This window comes from Paramisgurnus dabryanus, chromosome 4 (assembly GCF_030506205.2).
Source record: "Paramisgurnus dabryanus chromosome 4, PD_genome_1.1, whole genome shotgun sequence".
In the NCBI taxonomy this organism is placed as follows: domain Eukaryota; kingdom Metazoa; phylum Chordata; class Actinopteri; order Cypriniformes; family Cobitidae; genus Paramisgurnus; species Paramisgurnus dabryanus.
Genome location: NC_133340.1, coordinates 49,684,668 through 49,711,768, shown reverse-complemented (window position 1 = coordinate 49,711,768; position 27,101 = coordinate 49,684,668). Strand labels below are relative to the sequence as shown.

Below are 27,101 nucleotides of genomic sequence, written 5' to 3'. Positions count from 1 at the left end.
GACTCGGCATGCCTCACGAAATCTAACAAGACCAGTCTCATAATTTTACATTCAAGTTTGCAGTAGTTATAAGCAAAATTAGAAATGTTTAATATCTCGTGACCAGTAGGGGGCAGTGTGACGAAATGGTGCATGCACCCTCAGGTCATCACTGTTATGACATATACCAAGTCTCATATTAATACGCAAAAGTTTTGCGAAGATACAGGCTCAAACACATTTTGGCGTGCTCGCCCTCGCATTCTTTGATGCGTTATACGACAACGGATAGGTCTACCGAAAAGCTTTTGATAACTTTTTGTCTAGAGTGTCTCTAGATGATGCATACCAAAAATCAAGCCAATCAGATGAGCGCTCCAGGAGGAGTTCGAAAAAGTAGGTGTTCAATATAATTCAAAATGGCCGACAGGAAGTAGGTTTGACTCAGACGTATTTGGTACAGTTGGACTCAGCATGAGCCAAGGAATCAATAGAGTGAAGTCTTATGTCATAGTGGCAATTTAATCAAATGATATAAAGATTTTAAACAATTTATTTACATATCCTGACCACTAGGTGGCGCTGTCCTAAAGATTTATAGGTGAGCTCAGAACATGTCACTGATGAACCATGCCAAATTTCGTAGCGATACGCCATTCTGTTTGTGAAATACTGAACTTAATGAGAAAATTCAAAATGGCCGACACCCAAAATGGCCGACCGAAAACCGTTTGGTATCGTTTGACTCGGCATGCCTCAAGGAATCTAACAAGACCACCTTCATGATTTTAGACTCAAGTTTGAAGTAGTTATAAGCGAAAATAGGCATTTTTCGAATCTCGTGACCACTAGGTGGCGCTGTGACGAAACGTTGCAGGCATCCTCAGGTCATGACTGTAATGACATATACCAAGTTTCGTGTCGATACAATAAAGTTTTGCGAAAATAAAGCCTCACGTCCCTTTTGGCGTGCTCGCCGCCATATATGTTGTCAATTTATATGAGAACGCATTAGTCTATCAAAAAGCTTTTGATAACTTTTTGTCTTGGGTGTCTCTAGATGCTACATACTAAAGGACATGCAAATCGGACAAACGGTCTAGGAGGAGTTCGAAAAAGTAGGTTTTACGAAAAATTCAAAATGGCGGAAAGATGTGCATGACACAAATGACATCAATGTGTGCATTTGAATCATCATGAGCCAAGGATTCAAAGGAAACAAGAATTTAGTTTCTAGGACTCACGGGTCAGAAGTTATGAGCATGAACATAAGTGGATTTTTGGACTGTTGGTGGCGCTAGAGAGTTTGAGTCAGACACACCAATGTTGCTATAGTAACTTCTAAGACCGTCCTCTACATGTGTGCCAAATTTCAAAACTTTCCTATGTACGGTTCTATGGGCTGCCATTGACTTCAATGGCGGAAGAACAAGAAGAAGAATAATATATAATAATAATAATAAATATAGCTGCAAGCAGCGATACCGGGGTCAAGCCAAACATGGCAAAAAATGATTCATACGTGACGACTGTCATGATTTAAGATCTAAGTTTGCATTAGTTTTATGAAAAAATAGCAATTTTTTCGTATCTTGAGACCACTAGGTGGCGCTGTTCCGAAACAATAGATGGTGCCTCAGGGCATGACTGTGATGACACATACCAAATTTTGTGTAAATACAATAAAGTGATACGGAGATATAGCCTTAAATGACTTAACCACTAGGGGGCACTGACCAAACAATAAATTGTAACTCAGGCCTTGATTGTGATGACACCCACCAAATTTGGTGTAAATACGATAAAGAGATGCAGAGATATAGTTTCAAATCTCTTGACCACTAGGGGGCGCCAAAAAGTTTACAAGTCCTCCCAGAACATGTTGCTGATGAACCATACCAAGTTTCATAACAATACGCAATTGCGTTTCTGAAATACTTGAACTTAAAGAAAAAATTCAAAATGGCCGACACACAAAATGGCCGACCAAAAACCATTTGGTATCGTTTGACTCGGTATGCCTCAAGAAATCTAACAAGACCAGTCTCATAATTTTACATTCAAGTTTGCAGTAGTTATAAGCAAAAATAGACATTTTTTATATCTCGTGACCAGTAGGGGGCAGTGTGACGAAATGTTGCATGCACCCTCAGGTCATCACTGTTATGACATATACCAAGTCTCATATTAATACGCAAAAGTTTTGTGAAGATACAGGCTCAAACACATTTTGGCATGCTCGCCCTCGCATTCTTTGATGTGTTATACGACAACGCATAGGTCTACCGAAAAGCTTTTGATAACTTTTTGTCTGGAGTGTCTCTAGATGATGCATACCAAAAATCAAGCCAATCACACAAGCGCTCTAGGAGGAGTTCGAAAAAGTAGGTGTTCAATATAATTCAAAATGGCTGACAGGAAGTAGGTTTGACTCAGACATATTTGGTACAGTCGGACTCAGCATGAGCCAAGGAATCAATAGAGTGAAGTCTTATGTCATAGTGGCAATTTAATCAAATGATATAAAGATTTTAAACAATTTATTTACATATCCTGACCACTAGGTGGCGCTGTCCTAAAGATTTATAGGTGCGCTCAGAACATGTCACTGATAAACCATGCCAAATTTCGTAGCGATACGCCATTCTGTTTGTGAAATACTGAGCTTAATGAGAAAATTCAAAATGGCCGACACCCAAAATGGCCGACCGAAAACCGTTTGCTATCGTTTGACTCGGCATGCCTCAAGGAACCTAACAAGACCACCTTCGTGATTTTAGGCTCAAGTTTGAAGTAGTTATAAGCTAGAATAGGCATTTTTCGAATCTCGTGACCACTAGGTGGCGCTGTGACGAAACGTTGCAGGCACCCTCAGGTCATGACTGTAATGACATATACCAAGTTTCGTGTCGATACAATAAAGTTTTGCGAAGATACGGCCTCACGTCCGTTTTGGCGTGCTCGCCGCCATATATGTTGTCACTGTATACGAGAACGCATTGGTCTATCAAAAAGCTTTTGATAACTTTTTGTCTGGGGTGTCTCTAGATGCTACATACCAAGGGACATGCAAATCGGACGAACGCTCTAGGAGGAGTTCGAAAAAGTAGGTTTTACGGAAAATTCAAAATGGCGGAAAGATTTGCATGACACAAATGACATCAATGTTTGCAATTGAATCAACATGAGCAAAGGATTCAGAGGAAACAAGAATTTAGTTTCTAGGACTCACGGGTCAGAAGTTATGAGCATGAACATAAGTGGATTTTTGGACTGTTGGTGGCGCTAGAGGGTTTGAGTCAGACACACCAATGTTGCTATAGTAACTTCTGAGACTGTCCTCTACATGTGTGCCAAATTTCATAACTTTCCTACATACGGTTCTATGGGCTGCCATTGACTTCAATGGCGGAAGAACAAGAAGATGAATAATAAATATAGCTGCAAGCAGCAATGCCGGGGTCAAGCCGAAAAGGGCACAGAAGGGTTAAAAATTTAGTTTGGATTAGCAGATTAAAGAACCTAGTTAAACCTAATGACAACAGATTAAAAAACGGCAATGTAACCAACAAAAATAATCTATGTTCTTGTCTACTGTGATCGTCCTTCTGTTATTGACACTCATGGAACATTAGAGCACTGAAGGACTTGTGAGTGGTGTTTGCAGTGGTAAAACATAGGACACATCATGTTACAGCAAGTTTAATGAGTCAAAAGAGACCACCCCCATGTCTCTACGATGTTCTGATGCAGAGATAAAGCTCTTGCAAAATACGGTTGATAAGGTATTCTCATTGGTTGCTAGGGAGTGAATTGGCAACAACCAGTGATTATAGTCAAAGCCATGAAATGAATAATCCATGATGACTCATGGTTTTAGATGTGTTGTTGTAGTAGTTTTAGGCAAAAAATGCCATATTCTATCTCAAAACCACTAGGTGGCGCATTGACAAAATTGTGCATGCAACATCAGGTCATGATTGTGTTACATCTAGCTAGTTTAATGACTATACACTTAAGTTTAGTAAAGAAACAGTTGTTAGACCATAGGGCTGGCTTGATATCAAAGATTTTGTTTAATTATAAGGCCAACTAGTGGTGCAAGCATACAACTTTTTTTGTGTGGCCTCAGAATGTGTTCATACATCAGCGTATCAAATCTGGTGAAAAAATCTATTTTCGTTACGAAGTTACAACCATTTATGTGTAAAAACACATAATTAGAAGGTAATTTTTCGTTTTTTGCAATTTTCGGCCATTTCTGATGAAAATTTTAATATAACGCCAATAGAACTTTTTGTTCAGAAGGTAACGCAATGTTCTTCCTATGGTGTTTTCGAGTCAATCGGAATAACACTCGCGGAGATATTCGCACGTGTTTTTTAAGTGCTGTTTTGCTACACAGGGCTAACCGCAAGGCGAAATCTGGCATGTTTGGTATCGTTGGACTCGGCGACTACTCAGGACTCTTAAAAATCAAGCCCCATGAAAATACATCTATCACAGCCAAAGTTATAGGCATATAAAACATTGGTCTGGCCACTAGATGGCGCTGTGATGAAACTGTGCATGCAACCTCAGTTCCTGACTGGCATTACAAGCACCAAGTGTTGTGTCAATAGGCCTAAGTTTGACGAAGATACAGCCTAAAATCTGTTTTTTTGCGCTCTACGTAACATTTGTCAAGGCGGTATACGACAACTGATTGGTGTATCAAAATTCTTTTGATAACTTTTTGCCATGAGTGTCTCTAGATGATACATACCAATTTTCGTGGCAATCGGACAAAAGCTCTAGGACGAGTTCGAAAAAGTAGGTTTTTTGAATAATTCAAATTGGCGGGAAAATTTTCATGACGGAAAATGACGTCATAGGGTCCAATCGAATCGTCTTGAGCCAAGGAATCAGAGGAAACAAGAATTTTGTTTCTAGGACTTACGGATCAGAAGTTATAAGCAAAAACATAAGTGCAACTTTGGACTGTTGGTGGCGCTAGCGGGTTAGACATAGAGACTCCAAATTTGCTGTGGGGACACATTGGACTATCCTTTATCAGTGTGCCAAATTTCATAACTTTCCTACGTACGGTTCTATGGGCTGCCATAGACCGCAATGGCGGAAGAAGAATAACTAATAATAATAAAAAGAAAACTAACGGATACAATAGGGGTCTTCGCCCCTTCGGGGCTTGACCCCTAATAATAAGAAAACTAACAATAACAATAGGGTTCTACGCCCCTTCGGGCTTGACCCCTAATAACAAGCCAAAAAGGGCACATAAGAAAGTAAAGTTGAATTCGGATGAGCAGTTTAAAGAACCTGGGAAAATCTCTTGATTTCAGACTAAATAATATAACAGTTATCAGCAAAAAAGCTGTGTTTTCATTCAGTGTCATCTCTCCCTCTCTTTTCGAGGAGCATTGACAACTAGAACACTGAAGAAAATGTGAGTGGTGCTTGCAGTGGCAATTCTCAGCTCACAAAATGTTACAGTGGTGTTAATGAGTCAAAAGAGACCACCCCCATGTCTCTACGATGTTCTCATGCAGAGATATAGCTCTTGTAAAAAGGATTGATAAGGTATCCTAATTGGTTGCTAAGGAGTTAATTGGCATGCATCAATGATCTCCAAGCCATGAAAGGAATAATACATGATGACCCAAGATTTTAGATGTACTGTTGGAGTAGTTTTAGGCAAAAATGCCATATTCTATCTCAAAACCAGTAGGTGGCGCAATGACAAAATTCGTGCATGCAACCTCAGGTCATAACTGTGTTACATCTAGCTAGTTTTATGACTATACACTTTAGTTTAGTGAAGAAACAGTTGTATGACCATAGGGTGGCTTGATTTCAAAGGTTTTGTTCAATTATAAGGCCAACTAGTGGTGCAACCATACAATTTTTTTTGTGTAGCCTCAGACTGTGGTCGTACATCAGCGTATCAAATATGGTGAAAAAATCTCTTTGCGTTACGAAGTTATAAGCATTTATGTGTAAAAACAGAAAATTTAAAGGTAATTTTTCGTTTTTTTGCAATTTTCGGCCATTTCTGATGAAAATTTTAATACAACGCCAATAGAACTTTTTGTTCAGAAGGTAATGCAATATTCTTCCTATGATGTTTTCGAGTCGATCAGAATTACGCTCGCGGAGATATTCGCGCGTGTTTTTTAAGTGCTGTTTTGCTGCGCAGGGCTAACCGTAAGGCGAAATCTGGCATGTTTGGTATCATTGGACTCGGCGACTATTCAGGACTCCTAAAAATCAAGTCCCGTCAAAATACGTTGATCACAGCCAAAGTTATAGGTGTAAAAAACATCTGTCTGGCCACTAGGTGGCGCTGCGACGAAACTGTGCATGCACACTCAGTTCCTGACTGGCATCACAAGTACCGAGTGTCGTGTCAATAGGCCTAAGTTTGACGAAGATACAGCCTAAAATCTGTTTTTTTGCGCTCTACGAAAATTTTGTTGACGCGCTATACGACAACGGATTGGTTTATCGAAATTCTTTTGATAACTTTTTGCCGTGAGGGTCTCTAGATGCTACATACCAATTTTCGTGGAAATCGGGTAAAAGCTCTAGGACGAGTTCGCAAAAGTAGGTTTTACGAATAATTCAAAATGGCGGAAAAAATTTCATGACGGAAAATGACGTCATAGGGTCTATTCGAATCGTCTTGAGCCAAGGAATCAGACGAAACAAGAATTTCGTTTCTAGGACCTACGGATCAGAAGTTATAAGCAAAAACATAAGTGCAACTTTGGACTGTTGGTGGCGCTAGAGGGTTAGAGATAGAGACTCCAAATTTGCTGTGGGGACACATTGGACTGTCCTTTATCAGTGTGCCAAATTTCATAACTTTCCTACGTACGGTTCTATGGGCTGCCATTGACTTTCGGCGGAAGAACGAGGAAGAAAAATAATAATAATAATAATAATAATAATAATAATAATAATAATAAGAAAACTAACAATAACAATAGGGTTCTACGCCCCTTCGGGGCTTGACCCCTAATAAGAAAACTAACAATAACAATAGGGTTCTACGCCCCTTCGGGGCTTGACCCCTAATAATAATAATAAGAAAACTAACAATAACAATAGGGTTCTACGCCCCTTCGGGGCTTGACCCCTAATAAGAAAACTAACAATAACAATAGGGTTCTACGCCCCTTCGGGGCTTGACCCCTAAATATAGCTAAAAATTTTCTCACAACAGTCCATTGAAATAACTGTCACCGGAGTTCGCGACGCGCTCGATCAGTTTTGGCCTGGGCTTCTTCGTTGTGTATTCAAGGTAAGCAAGTATTTTAAGTGTTAATGTAACGTAAACTTTCTGTGTCCATGTCCCCGTTGCTTATCTCATTGTTATAATACCGGTAAAAATACGATAAGTACAGGGCAGCTATGACTTCGTGCAACGTTAAGGGGGTTAAGGGGGAAGACCGGACGGGGAACACCGGACGAGAAGCGCCGCGCCGTATATAAGACCACTCGAGGTATCCCGCACTTTCTCAGTTTATGGCCAGCAATATTGTTATGTTTAAGGACATTATGGAATTAAGACATATCAGTACTATGTTATGATTGTACTGTATAATTAAATACAATCGTTGCTGAGTCTGCAGTCTGAACACTTTACCTCAGAGCGTCCGTAAACTGAATGAATTTACAATATCACCTGAAAGTCCAATATCAACCAATTTTCATGAAAGTAGCTGATTTCTGTAAATGAATGTAACATTTAATGTACATTACAGCACATGGTGAAGTCTGTATATACATTAACGACGAATTTGAGACAAATAAGTGTAAATTTAAAACTATGTACATGACGCTCGGCGCCGCAGACAGACGCAAAATGGCGCCGTCGGTAAACACACATACTGTACCCTGTGTCTCTTCGTTCCCTAGCTCCCGAGGTCGTGAATCTGTTTATCATGTACACAGGTTCGCGCACTGGTAAGGACTTTAGCTCACTTGACATTGGGACACTGTTCACTTATTATCCTGTGATGTGGCTGCTTAAGCGTGTTGTGATCACTCACCTCTGTTACTGGCAAAACCAACAGTTGCGTTGCTTTGAGTTATGTTTACCAGCTGCACCATGCTTATAATATTATACAGTGCTCTACTGGCTGAAGTAGTGAGATTTAAAGAATCAGGTCAAGTCTTCAAATTGTTGCTAACCTCTATATGTTTTCTCCAGGTCTGTTTAAATGGACAGCTTTGTCACTGATAAGCTAACTGAGTGGCGGCTGTTTGAGCTGACAGAGACATTTTTGAGGTGAGCTTTTTTTTTACTCTTATTGCCCTCATATTATCTATCTATACCTAAACATTTTTCTTTAAAGGAAAACTACACCGTTTTTTAATATTTTACTATGTTTTTACGTCAACTTTGACGAAATAATACATCCCTGTTTTTTTCAATGCGTGCAGTACATTGTGTACAGCATGTCGTGAATGTGTTAGCATTTAGTCTAGCCCCATTCATTCCTTAGGATCCAAACAGGGATGAATTTAGAAGCAACAAAACACTTCCATGTTTTCCCTATTTAAAGACTATTTCATAAGTAGTTACACGAGTAAGTATGGTGGCACAAAAATAAGAGGTGACAATATTTTAAGCGGATTAAAAAAATGAGAACTATGTTGTATGGCGGAAGAGCACTTAGTTTGCAGCACTTTGACCTCTGGTGCAGTTACATCCCTCCTGTGAACTCTCTCATCTTTTTCAAAATCAGTGTGATGATTGATGATGTTACTGCACCAGAGGTCGAAGTGCTGCAAACTAAGTGCTCTTCCGCCATACAATATAGTTCTCATTTTTATCCGCTTAAAAAATTATTTAGTGCCACCATATGTACTGGTGTAACTACTCATGTAACAGTCTTTAAATAGGAAAAAACATGGAAGTGCTTGGTGGCTTCTAAATTCACCCCTGTTTGGATCCTAAGGAATGAATGGGGCTATGCTAAATGCATTAATAACGCGCTGTACAAAGATGAACTGCATAGAAAAAAGACAGGGATGTATTATTTCGTCTAAGTTAAGGTAAGAACATAGTAAAATATTGAAAAACGTTTTCTTTAATAGGGCTTAGTTCACCCAAAAATGAAAATTCTGTCATCATTTACAGGCCATCTACAGGGTTGAGAAGAAGACTATCCGGCATTCCACTGAAGAGTCCCTGACAGCGTTCATACACCAAATGTCTGTAAGTACAATGGACCAGTTTCTCAGCACTACTCTGAGAGAGAATATTCTTAATTCTATAACTATACTGTTCATGTGAAAGAAGGCTATACAAGGGACATGTTTCATGTGAAAGCTAAAGGGTGAATCCTGGTTTAAAAAAACAACTTCAAGGTTCCTCGCAGTTGTATTTTAGTTTTGGGCGATGCCATCTAAGGTAGCAAACTGACTAGAAAGTGAAGTTAAAGATGTTAAGTTTTATTACTCAGTGGTTCTCAACCCACATTTTCTTGTACACATTCATGACCCACTCAAAATGAAGACACCAATTAAGAACCACAGCTCATTTGGCTTCCTTGTACAGTTAGTATCAGCATTATAACACAAACTGTTAGTCTATTATCTTGCTTACAATTTACTTTCTACACAATATTCACTTTATATCTTTCTGTCTCTGTCTGTTTTAGGTTGGAACAAATATGGTGGAATACAGTGGCGGCTCTTAACTGCTCATCCGAAGATCCGCTAATTCAAAATAAGTGTTCAGATTGTCACGTGTGTGTTTTTTTGCAAAATATGTGTCCTGCGTGTCGAGAGATCCTGTGTGCATCACGTATTTTGTTAAAATAAGTGCCTGCTGCACACGCGTCAAAACCGTTTATGATAAAAGAGACGCTCATGTTTCTAAAATACACGGCAGACACTTCCTTAACAGTAAACTCTTATTACGCATGAGATTGTCCGAGTATCTGGCAAACGCGAGCATCTCTTTTATCATAAACCCTTTAGACGCGTCTGCAGCAGGCACTTATTTTGACATGACACGTGATGCACACACGATCTCTCAAAGCGCAGAACACATATTTTGAAATTACAAACCACACACATGACAAGCTACATACATGTTGTGACGAACTTTGCATCGAGCATCCTCGAATAAAGAAGTCACCGGCTGTCACTGGTGGAATACCTTCAGCAATCGCAGCCGTTCCCCTCTGGGAGATCTTACGCTGCACACAACCAATGTTTGAAGACTTAAAGCCTCAAGTTCAATCCAATTATTGAATGTTGTTAAATGTTTGAGAGAGAATGTTTGAGAGTTGTTTATTTTTCTATTTTTCCTTTCTAATGTTATTACAGTGTGACCTAAAATAAATAGGTCCAAGTGTGTGTTTTATATAGAATTTAATTGAATGCAATAAAAATTTTAAACTGCTTGAAGTGTGTAAGTGTGTGAATTTTTCTTTTCTGAAATAAGGCATAGTGGCATAGTTACACAATTTAGGTTATCTTTGACCTTTGGTTAAAAAATCTACTAATTTCTGGGTTTTTCCACCCAGATATTGGGGTTGTTCTTTTGACCCAGAAGTTGGGTTATATTAACTACAATGTTGGGTTATTTTAACCCGGAAGTTGGGTCAGGTATTTAACCCAGAAGTTGGGTCAAAAAGAATAACCCATTTTTCTGGGTTGAAATAACCCAGAAATTAGTTGGTCCCTTTTTAACCCAGGAGTTGGGTCAAAAATAACCCATTATGGGTTGTTTTTGACCCAGGAGTTTTTAGTGTGTAGGAAAATCTCTTGATTTCAGACAAAACAATATAACAGTTATCAGCAAAAAAGCTGTGTTCTCATTTAGTGACAATTCTCCCTCTCTTTCAACGAGGATTGATAACTAGAACACTGAAGTAAAAATGAGTGGTGCTTGCAGTGGCAATTCTCAGCTCACAAAATGTTACAGTGGTGTTAATGAGTCAAAAGAGCCCACCCCCATGTCTCTACAATGTTCTGACGCAGAGATATAGCTCTTGCAAAAACGGTTGATAAGCTATTCTCATTGGTTGCTAGGGAGTGAATTGGCAACCACAAGTGATTATAGTCAAAGCCATGAAAGGAATAATCCATGATGACTCATGGTTTTAGATGTGTTGTTGCAGTAGTTTTAGGCAAAAAATTCCATATTTCTATCTCAAAACCAGTAGGTGGCGCAATGACAAAATTGTGCATGCAACCTCAGGTCATAACTGTGTTACATCTAGCTAGTTTTATGACTATACACTTTAGTTTAGTGAAAAACAGTTGTATTACCATAGGGTGGATTGATTTCAAATGTTTTGTTCAATTATAAGGCCAACTAGTGGTGCAAGCATAAATTTTTTTTGTGTAGCCTCAGACTGTGGTCGTACATCAGCGTTTCAAATCTGGTGAAAAAAGCTCTTTTTGTTGCGAAGTTATACCCATTTATGTGTAAAAAATGCAAAATTTAAAGCAACACTATGTAGTTTTTTTACCTTTAAATAATGTCTCTAAAATTATTTCAGTGATAGAACAACTTTTAACTGGACAAATTGTACTGTTGCTGCAACCTGAGCAGCCTCCTAGCTGCTACAAGCACACTCTGAAAGTGGCGGTGGAGGGTAGAGCACACAGCCCTGCCCCTCCCCCTGCCTGCAGAAGAGCGTCTGAGACCAGGCACTGTTGCGCTTTTCAACCACATGGGGGAGCTGTAAGTCATTTTTACATGGAAACTACATAGTGTGGCTTTAAAGGTAATTTTTCGTTTTTTGCATTTTTCGGCCATTTCTGATGAAAATTTTAATATAATGCCAATAGAACTTTTTGTTCAGAAGGTAATGCAATGTTCTTCCTATGGTGTTTTCGAGTCGATCGGAATAACGCTCGCAGAGATATTCGCACATGTTTTTTAAGTGCTATTTTGCTGCACAGGGCTAACCGTATGACGAAACCTGGCATGTTTGGTATCGTTGGACTCGACCACTACTCAGGACTCCAAAAATTCAAGTCCCGTGAAAATACTTTTATCGCAGCCAAAGTTATAGGCGTATAGAACATTCGTCTGGCCACTAGGTGGCGCTGCAACGAAACTGTGCATGCACCCTCAGTTCCTGACTGGCATCTCAAGTACCAAGTGTCGTGTCAATAGGCCTAAGTTTGGCGAAGATACAGCCTAAAATCTGTTATTGTGCGCTCTACCTAAAATTCGTTGACGCGCTATACGACAATGGATTGGTTTATCGAAATTCTTTTAATAACTTTTTGCCTTGAGTGTCTCTAGATGCTGCATACCGATTTTTGAGGCAAACGGGCAAAAACTCTAGGACGAGTTCGCAAAAGTAGGTTTAACGAATAATTCAAAATGGCGGAAAAATTTTCATGACGGAAAATGACGTCATAGGGTCCTCTCGAATCGTCTTGAGCCAAGGAATCAGAGGAAACAAGAATTTCATTTCTGGGACTTACGGTTCAGAAGTTATAAGACAAAACGTAAGTGCAACTTTGGACTGTTGGTGGCGCTAGTGGACTTGAGATAGAGACTCCAAATTTGCTGTGGATATTATTTGGACTGTCCTCTATCAGTGTGCCAAATTTCATAACTTTCCTACGTACGGTTCTATGGGCTGCCATAGACCGCAATGGCGGAAGAAGAAAAATTTACTAACAGAAACAATTGCCAATATAGCTGCAAGCAGCAATGCCGGGGTCAAGCCGAAAAGGGCACAGAAGGGTGTAAAATTGGGTTTGGATAAGAATACCGAAGAACCTAGGTAAACCTCATGATTTCAAAAGAAAAAAAGGCAAAAGTAATCAACAAAAATAATCTATGTTCTTGTCTCCTGCAATCGTCCTTCTGTTATTGACAATCATGGATTATTAGACCACTGAAGGACATGTGAGTGATGTTTGCAGTGGCATAACATGGGTCACAACATGTTACAACAAGTTAAATCAGTCAAAAGAGACCATCCCCATGTCTCTACGATGTTCTGATGCAGAGAAAAAGCTCTTTCAAAAACAGTTGATTAGGTATTCTCATTGGTTGCTAGAGAGTAGATTCACATCCACCAGTGATTATAGTCCAAGCCATGAAATGAAGAATCCATGATGACTTATGATTTTAGTTGTGTTGTTGCAGTAGTTTTAGGCAAAAATTGCTATTTTCTATCTCCAAGCCACTAGGTGGCATTATGACAAAAGTGTGCATGCAACCTCAGGGCATGACTGCGTTACATTTAGCTAGTTTCCTGACTATACACTTTAGTTCAGCAAAGAAATAGTTGTATGACCATAGGGCTTGCTTGATATGAAAGCTTTTGTCCAATTATAAGGCCAACTAGTGGTGAAGGCATACCAATTTTTTCGTGTGGCCTCAGACTCTGCTCGTACATCAGCGTATCAAATCTGGTGAAAAAATCTCTTTTCGTTGCGAAGTTATAACCATTTATGTGTAAAAAACACAAAATTCAAAGGTAATTTTTCGTTTTTTGCAATTTTCGGCCATTTCTGATGAAAATTTTAATATAACGCCAATAGAACTTTTTGTTCAGAAGGTAATGCAATGTTCTTCCTATGGTGTTTTCAAGTCGATCAGAATAACGCTCGCGAAGATATTCACACGTGTTTTTTAAGTGCTGTTTTGCTGCTCAGGGCTAACCGTAAGGCAAAATCTGGCATGTTTGGTATCGTTGGACTCGGCGACTACTCAGGACTCCTAAAAATCAAGTCCCGTCAAAATTCGTTTATCGCAGCCAAAGTTATAGGTGTATAAATCATTTGTCTGGCCACTAGGTGGCGCTGCAACGAAACTGTGCATGCACCCTCAGTTCCTGACTGGCATCACAAGTACCAAGTGTCGTTTCAATAGGCCTAAGTTTGACGAAGATACAGCCTAAAATCTGTTTTTTTGCGCTCTACGTAACATTTGTCAAGGCGGTATACGACAACTGATTGGTGTATCAAAATTCTTTTGATAACTTTTTGCCATGAGTGTCTCTAGATGATACATACCAATTTTCGTGGCAATCGGACAAAAGCTCTAGGACGAGTTCGAAAAAGTAGGTTTTTGAATAATTCAAATTGGCGGGAAAATTTTCATGACGGAAAATGACGTCATAGGGTCCAGTCGAATCGTCTTGAGCCAAGGAATCAGAGGAAACAAGAATTTTGTTTCTAGGACTTACGGATCAGAAGTTATAAGCAAAAACATAAGTGCAACTTTGGACTGTTGGTGGCGCTAGCGGGTTAGACATAGAGACTCCAAATTTGCTGTGGGGACACATTGGACTGTCCTTTATCAGTGTGCCAAATTTCATAACTTTCCTACGTACGGTTCTATGGGCTGCCATAGACCGCAATGGCGGAAGAAGAATAACTAATAATAATAAAAAGAAAACTAACGGATACAATAGGGGTCTTCGCCCCTTCGGGGCTTGACCCCTAAATATAGCTGCAAGCAGCAATCACCGGGGTCAAGCCAAAAAGGCACAGCAGAAAGTAAAGTTGACTTCGGATGAGCAGTTTAAGAAACCTAGGAAAATCTCTTGATTTCAGACAAAACAATATAACAGTTATCAGCAAAAAAGCTGTGTTCTCATTTAGTGACAATTCTCCCTCTCTTTCAACGAGCATTGATAACTAGAACACTGAAGTAAAAATGAGTGGTGCTTGCAGTGGCAATACTCAGCTCACAAAATGTTACAGTGGTGTTAATAAGTCAAAAGAGCCCACCCCCGTGTCTCTACGATGTTCTGACGCAGAGATATAGCTCTTGCAAAAACGGTTGATAAGGTTTTCTCATTGGTTGCTAGGGAGTGAATTGGCAACCACAAGTGATTATAGTCAAAGCCATGAAAGGAATAATCCATGATGACTCATGGTTTTAGATGTGTTGTTGCAGTAGTTTTAGGCAAAAAATGCCATATTTCTATCTCAAAACCAGTAGGTGGCGCAATGACAAAATTGTGCATGCAACCTCAGGTCATAACTGTGTTACATCTAGCTAGTTTTATGACTATACACTTTAGTTTAGTGAAGAAACAGTTGTATTACCATAGGGTGGCTTGATTTCAAATGTTTTGTTCAATTATAAGGCCAACTAGTGGTGCAAGCATACATTTTTTTGTGTAGCCTCAGACTGTGGTCGTACATCAGCGTATCAAATCCGGTGAAAAAATCTCTTTTTGTTGCGAAGTTATAACCATTTATGTGTAAAAAATGCAAAATTTAAAGGAAATTTTTCGTTTTTTTCATTTTTCGGCCATTTCTGATGAAAATTTTAATATAACGCCAATAGAACTTTTTGTTCAGAAGGTAATGCAATGTTCTTCCTATGGTGTTTTTGAGTCGATCGGAATAACGCTCGCAGAGATATTCGCGAGTGTTTTTTAAGTGCTATTTTTCTGCACAGGGCTAACCGTATGACGAAACCTGGCATGTTTGGTATCGTTGGACTCGACGACTACTCAGGACTCCAAAAAATCAAGTCCCGTGAAAATACTTTTATCGCAGCCAAAGTTATAGGCGTATAGAACATTCGTCTGGCAACTAGGTGGCGCTGCAACGAAACTGTGCATGCACCCTCAGTTCCTGACTGGCATCTCAAGTACCAAGTGTCGTGTCAATAGGCCTAAGTTTGGCGAAGATACAGCCTAAAATCTGTTATTGTGCGCTCTACCTAAAATTCGTTGACGCGCTATACGACAACGGATTGGTTTATCAAAATTCTTTTAATAACTTTTTGCCTTGAGTGTCTCTAGATGCTGCATACCGATTTTTGAGGCAAACGGGCAAAAACTCTAGGACGAGTTCGCAAAAGTAGGTTTAACGAATAATTCAAAATGGCGGAAAAGTTTTCATGACGGAAAATGACGTCATATGGTCTAATCGAATCGTCTTTAGCCAAGGAATCAGAGGAAACAAGAATTTCATTTCTGGGACTTACGGTTCAGAAGTTATAAGACAAAACGTAAGTGCAACTTTGGACTGTTGGTGGCGCTAGTGGGCTTGAGATAGAGACTCCAAATTTGCTGTGGATATTATTTGGACTGTCCTCTATCAATGTGCCAAATTTCATAACTTTCCTACGTACGGTTCTATGGGCTGCCATAGACCGCAATGGCGGAAGAAGAAAAATTTACTAACAGAAACAATTGCCAATATAGCTGCAAGCAGCGATACCGGGGTCAAGCCGAAAAGGGCACAGAAGGGTGTAAAGTTGAGTTTGGATAAGCAGACCAAAGAACCTAGGTAAACCTAATGATTTCAGATGAAAAAACGCAAAAGTAATCAACAAAAATAATCTATGTTCTAATCCACTGCAATCGTCCTTCTGTTATTGACAGTCATGGAACATTAGAGCACAGAAGGATATGTGAGTGATGTTTGCAGTGGCATAACATGGGTCACAACATGTTACAACAAGTTAAATCAGTCAAAAGAGACCATCCCCATGTCTCTACGATGTTCTGATGCAGAGAAAAAGCTCTTTCAAAAACAGTTGATTAGGTAATCTCATTGGTTGCTAGAGAGTAGATTCACATCCACCAGCGATAATAGTCCAAGCCATGAAATGAAGAATCAATGATGACTTATGATATTAGATGTGTTGTTGCAGTAGTTTTAGGCAAAAATTGCTATTTTCTATCTCCAAGCCACTAGGTGGCGCTATGACAAAATTGTGCATGCAACCTCAGGGCATGACTGTGTTACATTTAGCTAGTTTTCTGACTATACACTTTATTTCAGCAAAGAAATAGTTGTATGACCATAGGGCTTGCTTGATATGAAAGGTTTTGTCCAATTATAAGGCCAACTAGTGGTGAAGGCATACCAATGTTTTTGTGTGACCTCAGACTCTGCTCGTACATCAGCGTATCAAATCTGGTGAAAAAATCTCTTTTCGTTGCGAAGTTATGACCATTTATGTGTAAAAAACACAAAATCTAAAGGTAATTTTTCGTTTTTTGCAATTTTCGGCCATTTCTGATGAAAATTTTAATATAACGCCAATAGAACTTTTTGTTCAGAAGGTAATGCAATGTTCTTCCTATGGTGTTTTCAAGTCGATCGGAATAACGCTCGCGGAGATATTCGCGCGTTTTTTTTAAGTGCTGTTTTGCTGCGCAGGGCTAACCGTAAAGCGAAATCTGGCATGTTTGGTATCGTTGGACTCGGCGACTACTCAGGACTCCTAAAGATCAAGTCCCGTCAAAATACGTTGATCGCAGCCAAAGTTATAGGTGTATAAATCATCTGTCTGGCCACTAGGTGGTGCTGCGACGACACTGTGCATGCACACTCAGTTCATGACTGGCATCACAAGTACCAAGTGTCGTGTCAATAGGCCTAAGTTTGACGAAGATACAGCCTAAAATCAGTTTTTTTGCGCTCTACGTAAAATTTGTTGACACGCTATACGACAACGGATTGGTTTATCAAAATTCTTTTAATAACTTTTTGCCGTGAGCGTCTCTAGATGCTACATACCAATTTTCGCGGCAATCGGGTAAAAACTCTAGGACGAGTTCGCAAAAGTAGGTTTTAAGAATAATTCAAAATGGCGGAAAAATTTTCATGACGGAAAATGACGTCATAGGGTCCAATCGAATCGTCTTGAGCCAAGGAATCAGAGGAAACAGGAATTTCATTTCTAGGACTTACGGATCAGAAGTTATAAGCAAAAACATAAGTTCAAATTTGGACTGTTGGTGGCGCTAGCGGGTTAGAGATAGAGACTCCAAATTTGCTGTGGGGACACATTGGACTGTCCTTTATCAGTGTGCCAAATTTCATAACTTTCCTAAGTACGGTTCTATGGGCTGCCATAGACCACAATGGCGGAAGAAGAAGAAGAAGAAGAAGAAGAAGCAGAATAATTATTATAATAATAATAAGAAAACTAACAAATACAATAGGGGTCTTCGCCCCTTCGGGGCTTGACCCCTAAATATAGCTGCAAGCAGCAATCACCGGGGTCAAGCCAAAAAGGGCACAGCAGAAAGTAAAGTTGACTTCGGATGAGCAGTTTAAAAAACCTAGGAAAATCTCTTGATTTCAGACAAAACAATATAACAGTTATCAGCAAAAAAGCTGTGTTCTCATTTAGTGAAATCTCTCCTTCTCTTTCGACGAGCATTGATAACTAGAACACTGAAGTAAAAATGAGTGGTGCTTGGAGTGGCAATACTCAGCTCACAAAATGTTACAGTGGTGTTAATGAGTCAAAAGAGCCCACCCCCGTGTCTCTACGATGTTCTGACGCAGAGATATAGCTCTTGCAAAAACGGTTGATAAGGTATTCTCATTGGTTGCTAGGGAGTGAATTGGCAACCACCAGTGATTATAGTCAAAGCCATGAAAGGAATAATCCATGATGACTCATGGTTTTAGATGTGTTGTTGCAGTAGTTTTAGGCAAAAAATGCCATATTTCTATCTCAAAACCAGTAGGTGGCGCAATGATAAAATTGTGCATGCAACCTCAGGTCATTACTGTGTTACATCTAGCTAGTTTCATGACTATACATTTTAGTTCAGCAAAGAAATAGTTGTATGACCATAGGGCTTGCCTGATATGAAAGATTTTGTTCAATTATAGGGCCAGCTAGTGGTTCAGGCATACCAATTTTTTTGTGTGGCCTCAGACTCTGCTCATACATCAGCGTATCAAATCTGGTGAAAAAATCTCTTTTCGTTGCGAATTTATAACCATTTATGTGTAAAAAACACAAAATGTAAAGGTAATTATTCGTTTTTTGCATTTTTCGGCCATTTCTGATGAAAATTTTAATATAACGCCAATAGAACTTTTTGTTCAGAAGGTAATGCAATGTTCTTCCTATGGTGTTTTCGAGTCGATCGAAATAACGCTCGCAGAGATATTCGCGCGTGTTTTTTAAGTGCTATTTTGCTGCACAGGGCTAACCGTATGACGAAACCTGGCATGTTTGGTATCGTTGGACTCGACGACTACTCAGGACTCCAAAAAATCAAGTCCCGTGAAAATACTTTTATCGCAGCCAAAGTTATAGGCGTATAGAACATTCGTCTGGCCACTAGGTGGCGCTGCAACGAAACTGTGCATGCACCCTCAGTTCCTGACTGGCATCTCAAGTACCAAGTGTCGTGTCAATAGGCCTAAGTTTGGCGAAGATACAGCCTAAAATCTGTTATTGTGCGCTCTACCTAAAATTCGTTGACGCGCTATACGACAACGGATTGGTTTATCGAAATTATTTTAATAACTTTTTGCCTTGAGTGTCTCTAGACGCTGCATACCGATTTTTGAGGCAAACGGGCAAAAACTCTAGGACGAGTTCGCAAAAGTAGGTTTAACGAATAATTCAAAATGGCGGAAAAATTTTCATGACGGAAAATGACGTCATAGGGTCCTATCGAATCGCCTTGAGCCAAGGAATCAGAGGAAACAAGAATTTCATTTCTGGGACTTACGGTTCAGAAGTTATAAGACAAAACGTAAGTGCAACTTTGGACTGTTGGTGGCGCTAGTGGGCTTGAGATAGAGACTCCAAATTTGCTGTGGATATTATTTGGACTGTCCTCTATCAGTGTGCCAAATTTCATAACTTTCCTACGTACGGTTCTATGGGCTGCCATAGACCGCAATGGCGGAAGAAGAAAAATTTACTAACAGAAACAATTGCCAATATAGCTGCAAGCAGCAATGCCGGGGTCAAGCCGAAAAGGGCACAGAAAGATGAAAAATTTAGTTTGGATTAGCAGATTAAAGAACCTAGGTAAACCTAATGATAACAGATAAAAAACGGCAATGTAACCAACAAAAATAATCTATGTTCTTGTCTACTGTGATCGTCCTTCTGTTATTGACAATCATGGAACATTAGAGCACTGAAGGACTTGTGAGTGCTGTTTGCAGTGGTTAAACATAGGACACATCATGTTACAGCAAGTTTAATGAGTCAAAAGAGACCACCCCCGTGTCTCTACGATGTTCTGATGCAGAGATATAGCTCTTGCAAAATACGGTTGATAAGGTATTCTCATTGGTTGCTAGGGAGTGAATTGGCAACCACCAGTGATTATAGTCAAAGCCATGAAATGAATAATCCATGATGACTCATGGTTTTAGATGTGTTGTTGTTGTAGTTTTAGGCAAAAAATGCCATATTCTATCTCAAAACCAGTAGGTGGCGCAATGACAAAATTGGCATGCAACATCAGGGGCCCTATCTTGCACCCAGCGCAATTGACTTTGTCAATGACGCATGTATCATTCGTATTTTGCGCCGGCGCACAGCGGGGTTTTTCCCTCCACAGATGCACGTCAGCAAACTAGGGAATGAACTTGCGCTCCCTGGGCGGTTCAGCGCAAAAAGGAGGCGTGTTGCGGCGCAAACCATCTCTTATGCAATTTTGCAGTTTGAAAAAACAATTGCGCTACTAACCAAAAAAAACTAGTCTAAAGTCAGTGGCGCGTTGCGCGTGGTTCATTATGCTATTTTAAGGGCGCATGCTTGACCATAATGTATAGTGTGCACAACGCGCATACACTTTGCTTATCTAATCTACACAGATGCAACAGTTATTTTTGCAAATCATAAATTGTTACACTTAAAAATATTAATACACGAGATAAGGGGAATCATAGTGGTGAGCATTGTGGTGATAGTTTTTATTTATTCTCATGCAAATAACGATTAAAATATTTTCATAACTTTGTTGTGTGGCTGTATTACGTTTATTTTATGTAAATAATAGTTAAAATGTTTTCATAAGAAACCTTAATGTATATGAACTTGATTTGTAAGAGTACTTTTAGGGTTGGACCTTGCTTGCGTTTCTTGGGTCCGATTTCAAAGCCCCCAAACCCTTTCAGCGGTGAGGGTGGACGCAGCGATGTCCTCTGCTGGCGTCAAGTCCTGAGGCAGATCCACCTCCCGTTACACGGCGTGCCCGATTTATGCTGGCAAGCGTGGGATTCCCCCGTACAAGGACGTCGGTCTCCTCGGCTGTGAACCGCTCCTGGCGTGCGCCTGGTAAATCCGTCATAATAATAGCAACCCGCCATGGAACTTGCGCCATTGCGTTTAAAGGGAATGTTGGCTAGCGTTCTGATTGGTTTATTTGACATTACGCCCTAACCACACCTATGAATAATGAACCTACTTCAGACCAACCCCTTATTGATTTGCGCCCGGCGCAAGAGTTATTTCTCACGCCGGGAAAATAGCAACAGCGCCCAAGATCCGCCCACAAACTCACTTGCGCGTTGCGCTTCGCACTTGCGTTTCAGATCGTTAAAATAGAGCCCCAGGTCATGATTGTGTTCCATCTAGCTAGTTTTATGACTATACACTTTAGTTTAGTGAAGAAACAGTTGTATGACCATAGGGCTGGCTTGATATCAAAGATTTTGTTTAATTATAAGGCCAACTAGTGGTGCAAGCATACAACTTTTTTTTGTGTGGCTTTAGAATGTGTTCATACATCAGCGTATCAAATCTGGTGAAAAAATCTATTTTCGTTACGAAGTTACAACCATTTATGTGTAAAAACACAAAATTAGAAGGTAATTTTTCGTTTTTTGCAATTTTCGGCCATTTCTGATGAAAATTTTAATATAACGCCAATAGAACTTTTTGTTCAGAAGGTAATGCAATGTTCTTCCTATGGTGTTTTCGAGTCGATCGGAATAACGCTCGCGGAGATATTCGCACGTGTTTTTTAAGTGCTGTTTTGCTACGCAGGGCTAACCGTAAGGCGAAATTTGGCATGTTTGGTATCGTTGGACTCAGCGACTATTCAGGACTCCTAAAAATCAAGTCCCGTCAAAATACGTTGATCACAGCCAAAGTTATAGGTGTAAAAAACATCTGTCTGGCCACTAGGTGGCGCTGCGACGAAACTGTGCATGCACACTCAGTTCCTGACTGGCATCACAAGTACCAAGTGTCGTGTCAATAGGCCTAAGTTTGACGAAGATACAGCCTAAAATCTGTTTTTTTGCGCTCTACGTAAAATTTGTTAATGCGCTATACGACAACGGATTGGTTTATCAAAATTCTTTTGATAACTTTTTGCCGTGAGGGTCTCTAGATGCTACATACCAATTTTCGCGGCAATTGGGTAAAAACTCTAGGACGAGTTCGCAAAAGTAGGTTTTACGAATAATTCAAAATGGCGGACAAAATTTCATGACGGAAAATGACGTCATAGGGTCCAATCGAATCGTCTTGAGCCAAGGAATCAGAGGAAACAAGAATTTCATTTCTAGGACGTACGGATCAGAAGTTATAAGCAAAAACATAAGTTCAACTTTGGACTGTTGGTGGCGCTAGCGGGTTAGAGATAGAGACTCCAAATTTGCTGTGGGGACACATTGGACTGTCCTTTATCAGTGTGCCAAAATTCATAACTTTCCTACGTACGGTTCTATGGGCTGCCATAGGCCGCAATGGCGGAAGAAGAATAACTAATAATAATAATAAAAAGAAAACTAACAGATACAATAGGGGTCTTCGCCCATTCTGGGCTTGACCCCTAAATATAGCTGCAAGCAGCAATCACCGGGGTCAAGCCGAAAAGGGCACAGAAGGATGTAAAGTTGCGTTTGGATAAGCAGACTGAAGAACTTAGGTAAACCTAATGATTTCAGATGAAAAAATGCAAAGTAATCAACAAAAATAATCTATGTTCTTGTCTACTGCAACTGTCCTTCGGTTATTGACAATCATGGGACATTAGAGCACTGAAGGACATGTATGTGATGCTTACAGTGGGCAAACATGGGTCACAACATGTTACAACAAGTTAAAAGAGTCAAAAGAGACCATCCCCATGTCTCTGCGATGTTCTGATGCAGAGAAAAAACTCTTGCAAAAACAGTTGATAAGGTATTCTCATTGGTTGCTAGAGAGTAAATGGACATCCACTAGTGATTATAGTCAAAGCCATGAAAGGAATAATCCATGATGACTCATGGTTTTAGATGTGTTGTTGCAGTAGTTTTAGGACAAAAAAATGCCATATTCTGTCTCAAAACCAGTAGGTGGCGCAATGACAAAATTCGTGCATGCAACCTCAGGTCATAACTGTGTTACATCTTGCTAGTTTTATGACTATACACTTTAGTTTAGTGAAGAAACAGTTGTATGACCATAGGGTGGCTTGATTTCAAAGGTTTTATTCAATTATAAGGCCAACTAGTGGTGCAAGCATACAATTTTTTTTGTGTAGCCTCAGACTGTGGTCGTACATCAGCGTATCAAATATGGTGAAAAAATCTCTTTGCGTTACGAAGTTATAACCATTTATGTGTAAAAACAGAAAATTTAAAGGTAATTTTTCGTTTTTTGCAATTTTCGGCCATTTCTGATGAAAATTTTAATACAACGCCAATAGAACTTTTTGTTCAGAAGGTAATGCAATATTCTTCCTATGATGTTTTCGAGTCGATCAGAATTACGCTCGCGGAGATATTCGCGCGTGTTTTTTAAGTGCTGTTTTGCTGCGCAGGGCTAACCGTAAGGCGAAATCTGGCATGTTTGGTAAGGTTGGACTCGGCAACTATTCTGGACTTCAGCGAAACAAGTCCCGTGAAAAAACACAGATCAGAGCCAAAGTTATAAGCATGTACAACATTCGTATGACCACTAGGTGGTGCTGTGACGAAACTCTGCATGCCCCCTCAGATCCTCACTGGCATCACAACTACCAAGTGTGGCGTCAATAGACATAAGATTGGCAAAGATACACACTAAAACCTGTTTTTTGGGCTCTACGTAAAATTTGTTGACGCGCTATACGAAAACGGAATGGTTTATCAAAATTCTTTTAATAACTTTTTGCCCTGAGTGTCTCTAGATGCTACATACCATTTTTCGTGGCAATTGGGCAAAAGCTCTAGGACAAGTTCGCAAAAGTAGGTTTTATGAATAAATCAAAATGGCGGAAAATTTTTCATGACGGAAAATGACGTCATAGGGTCCAATCGAATCGTCTTGAGCCAAGGAATCAGAGGATACAAGAATTTAGTGTCTAGGACTTACGGGTCAGAAGTTATAGGCAAATACATAAGTGCAAATTTGGACTGTTGGTGGCGCTAGCGGGTTAGAGATACAGACTTCAAATTTGCTGTGGAGACTTTTTGGACAGTCCTCTATCAGTGTGCCAAATTTCATAACTTTCCTACGTACGGTTCTATAGGCTGTCATAGACCGCAATGGCGGAGGAAGAAAAAGAAAAAGAAAAAGAAAAAGAAAAAGAAAACTAACAGAAACAATAGGGGTCTTCGCCCATTCTGGGCTTGACCCCTAAATATAGCTGCAAGCAGCAATACCGGGGTCAAGCCGAAAAGGGCACAGAAGGGTGTAAAGTTGAGTTTGGATAAGAATACTAAAGAACCTATGTAAACCTCATGATTTCAGATGAAAAAACCACAAAAGTAATCAACAAAAATTATCTATGTTCTTGTCTACTGCAATCGTCCTTCTGTTATTGACAATCATGGAACACTAGAGCACTGAAGGACATGTGAGTGATGTTTGCAGTGGCATAAAACACAACATGTCACAACATGTTACAACAAGTTAAATCAGTCAAAAGAGACCATCCCCATGTATCTACGATGTTCTGATGCCAAGACAAAGCTCTTTCAAAAACGGTTGATAAGGTATTCTCATTGGTTGCTAGAGAGTAAATTCACATCCACCAGTGATTATAGTCCAAGCCATATGAAATGAAGAATCCATGATGACTCATGGTTTTAGATGTGTTGTTGCAGTAGTTTTAGGCAAACATAGCTATTTTCTATCTCCAAACCACTAGGTGGCACTATGACAGAATCGTGCATGCAACCTCAGGTCATGACTGCGTTACATCTAGCTAGTTTCATGACTATACACTTTAGTTCAGTAAAGAAATAGTTGTATGACCATAGGGCTTGCTTGATATGAAAGATTATGTTCATTTATAGGGCCACCTAGTGGTTCAGGCATACCAATTTTTTTGTGTGGCCTCAGACTCTGCTCATACATCAGCGTATCAAATATGGTGAAAAAATCTGTTTTTGTTGCGAAGTTATAACCATTTATGTGTAAAAAACACAAAATGTAAAGGTAATTTTTCGTTTTTTGCAATTTTCGGCCATTTCTGATGAAAATTTTAATATAACGCCAATAGAGTTTTTTGTTCAGAAGGTAATGCAATGTTCTTCCTATGGCATTTTCGAGTCGATCGGACTAACGCTCGCGGAGATATTCGCACGTGTTTTGTAAGTGCTATTTTGCCGCGCAGGGTTAACCGTAAGGCGAATTCTGGCATGTTTGGTATCGTTGGACTCGGCAACTATTCAGAACTCCAAAGAAATAAGTCCCGTGAAAATACGTCAATCGGAGCCAAAGTTATAGGCGTTTAAAGCATAAGTCTGACCACTAGGTGGCGCTGTGACGAAACTCTGCATGCACCCTAAGTTCCTGACTCGCATCACAAGTACCAAGTATCGTGTCAATAGGATTAAGTTTGGCAAAGATACAGCCTCAAATCCGTTTTTTTGCGCTCTACGTAAAATTCGTTGACGCGGTTTACAGAAATGGATGGACGAATTGCCATGAATTCCATAAATTTCTGCCGTGAGGGTCTGTAGATGCTGCATACCGATTTTCGTGGAAATTGGGCAAAAGCTCTAGGACGAGTTGGCAAAAGTAGGTTTTACGAATTATTCAAAATGGCGGAAAAATTTCCATGACGGAAAATGACGTCATAGGGTCAAATCGAATCGTCTTGAGCCAAGGAATCAGAGGAAACAAGAATTTCGTTTCTAGGACTTACGGATCAGAAGTTATAAGCAAAAACGTAAGTGCAACTTTGGACTGTTGGTGGCGCTAGAGAGTTGGAGATAGAGACTCCAAATTTGCTGTGGGGACACATTGGACTGTCCTTTATCAGTGTGCCAAATTTCATAACTTTCCTACGTACGGTTCTATGGGCTGCCATAGACCGCAATGGCGGAAGAAGAAACGGAAGAATAACTAATAATACGAAAACTAACAAATACAATAGGGGTCTTCGTCCCTTCGGGGCTTGACCCCTAAATATAGCTGCAAGCAGCAATCACCGGGGTCAAGCCAAAAAGGGCACAGCAGAAAGTAAAGTTGACTTTGGATGAGCAGTTTAAAGAACCTGGGAAAATCTCTTGATTTCAGACAAAACAATATAACAGTTATCAGCAAAAAAGCTTAAGTGGTGCTTGTAGTGGCAATACTCAGCTCACAAAATGTTACAGTGGTGTTAATGAGTCAAAAGAGCCCACCCCCGTGTCTCTACGATGTTTTGACGCAGAGTTATAGCTCTTGCAAAACGGTTGATAAGGTATTCTCAATGGTTGCTAGGGAGTGAATTGGAAACCACCAGTGATTATAGTCCAAGCCATGAAATGAAGAATCCATGATGACTCATGGTTTTAGATGTGTTGTTGCAGTAGATTCAGGCAAAAAACATATTTCTATCTCAAAACCACTAGGTGGTGCAATGACAAAATTGTGCATGCGAACTTAGGTCATAACTCTGTTACATCTAGCTAGTTTCATGACTATACACTTTAGTTTAGAGAAGAAACAGTTGTATGACCATAGGGTTGCTTGATTTCAAAGGTTTTGTTCAACTATGAGGCCAACTAGTGGTGCAAGCATACATTTTTTTTTGTGTAGCCTCAGACTGTGGTCTTACAACAGCGTATCAAATCTGGTGAAAAAATCTCTTTTCATTGCGAAGTTATAACCATTTATGTGTAAAAAACACAAAATTTAAAGGTAATTTTTCGTTTTTTGCAATTTTCGGCCATTTCTGATAACATTTTTAATATAACGCCAATGGAACTTTTTATTCAGAAAGTAATGCAATGTTCTTCCTATGGTGTTTTCGAGTCGATCGGAATTACGCTCGCTGAGATATTCGCGCATGTTTTTTCAGTGCTGTTTTGCTGCACAGGGCTAACCGTAAGGCGAAACCTGGCATGTTTGGTATCGTTGCACTTGGCATCTATTCAGGACTTCAAAGAAACAAGTCTCGTAAAAATACGTCGATCAGAGCCAAAGTTATAGGCATGTAAAGCATATGTCTGACCACTAAGTGGCGCTGCAATGA

The 27,101-nt window shown here is 39.8% G+C and overlaps 2 long non-coding RNA genes across 2 annotated transcripts in view; both read left to right on the top strand.

Annotated features, from left to right (window-relative positions):
- LOC135736114 (uncharacterized) overlaps positions 1-27,101 on the top strand; it is a 377,783-nt gene that overhangs the window by 157,050 nt on the left and 193,632 nt on the right. The window lies entirely within an intron of this gene.
- LOC135735559 (uncharacterized) lies at positions 7,213-9,748 on the top strand. The gene is made up of 4 exons (XR_010527647.2): positions 7,213-7,282; positions 8,195-8,272; positions 9,128-9,205; positions 9,651-9,748. It is a non-coding gene; the product is annotated as an uncharacterized lncRNA (long non-coding RNA).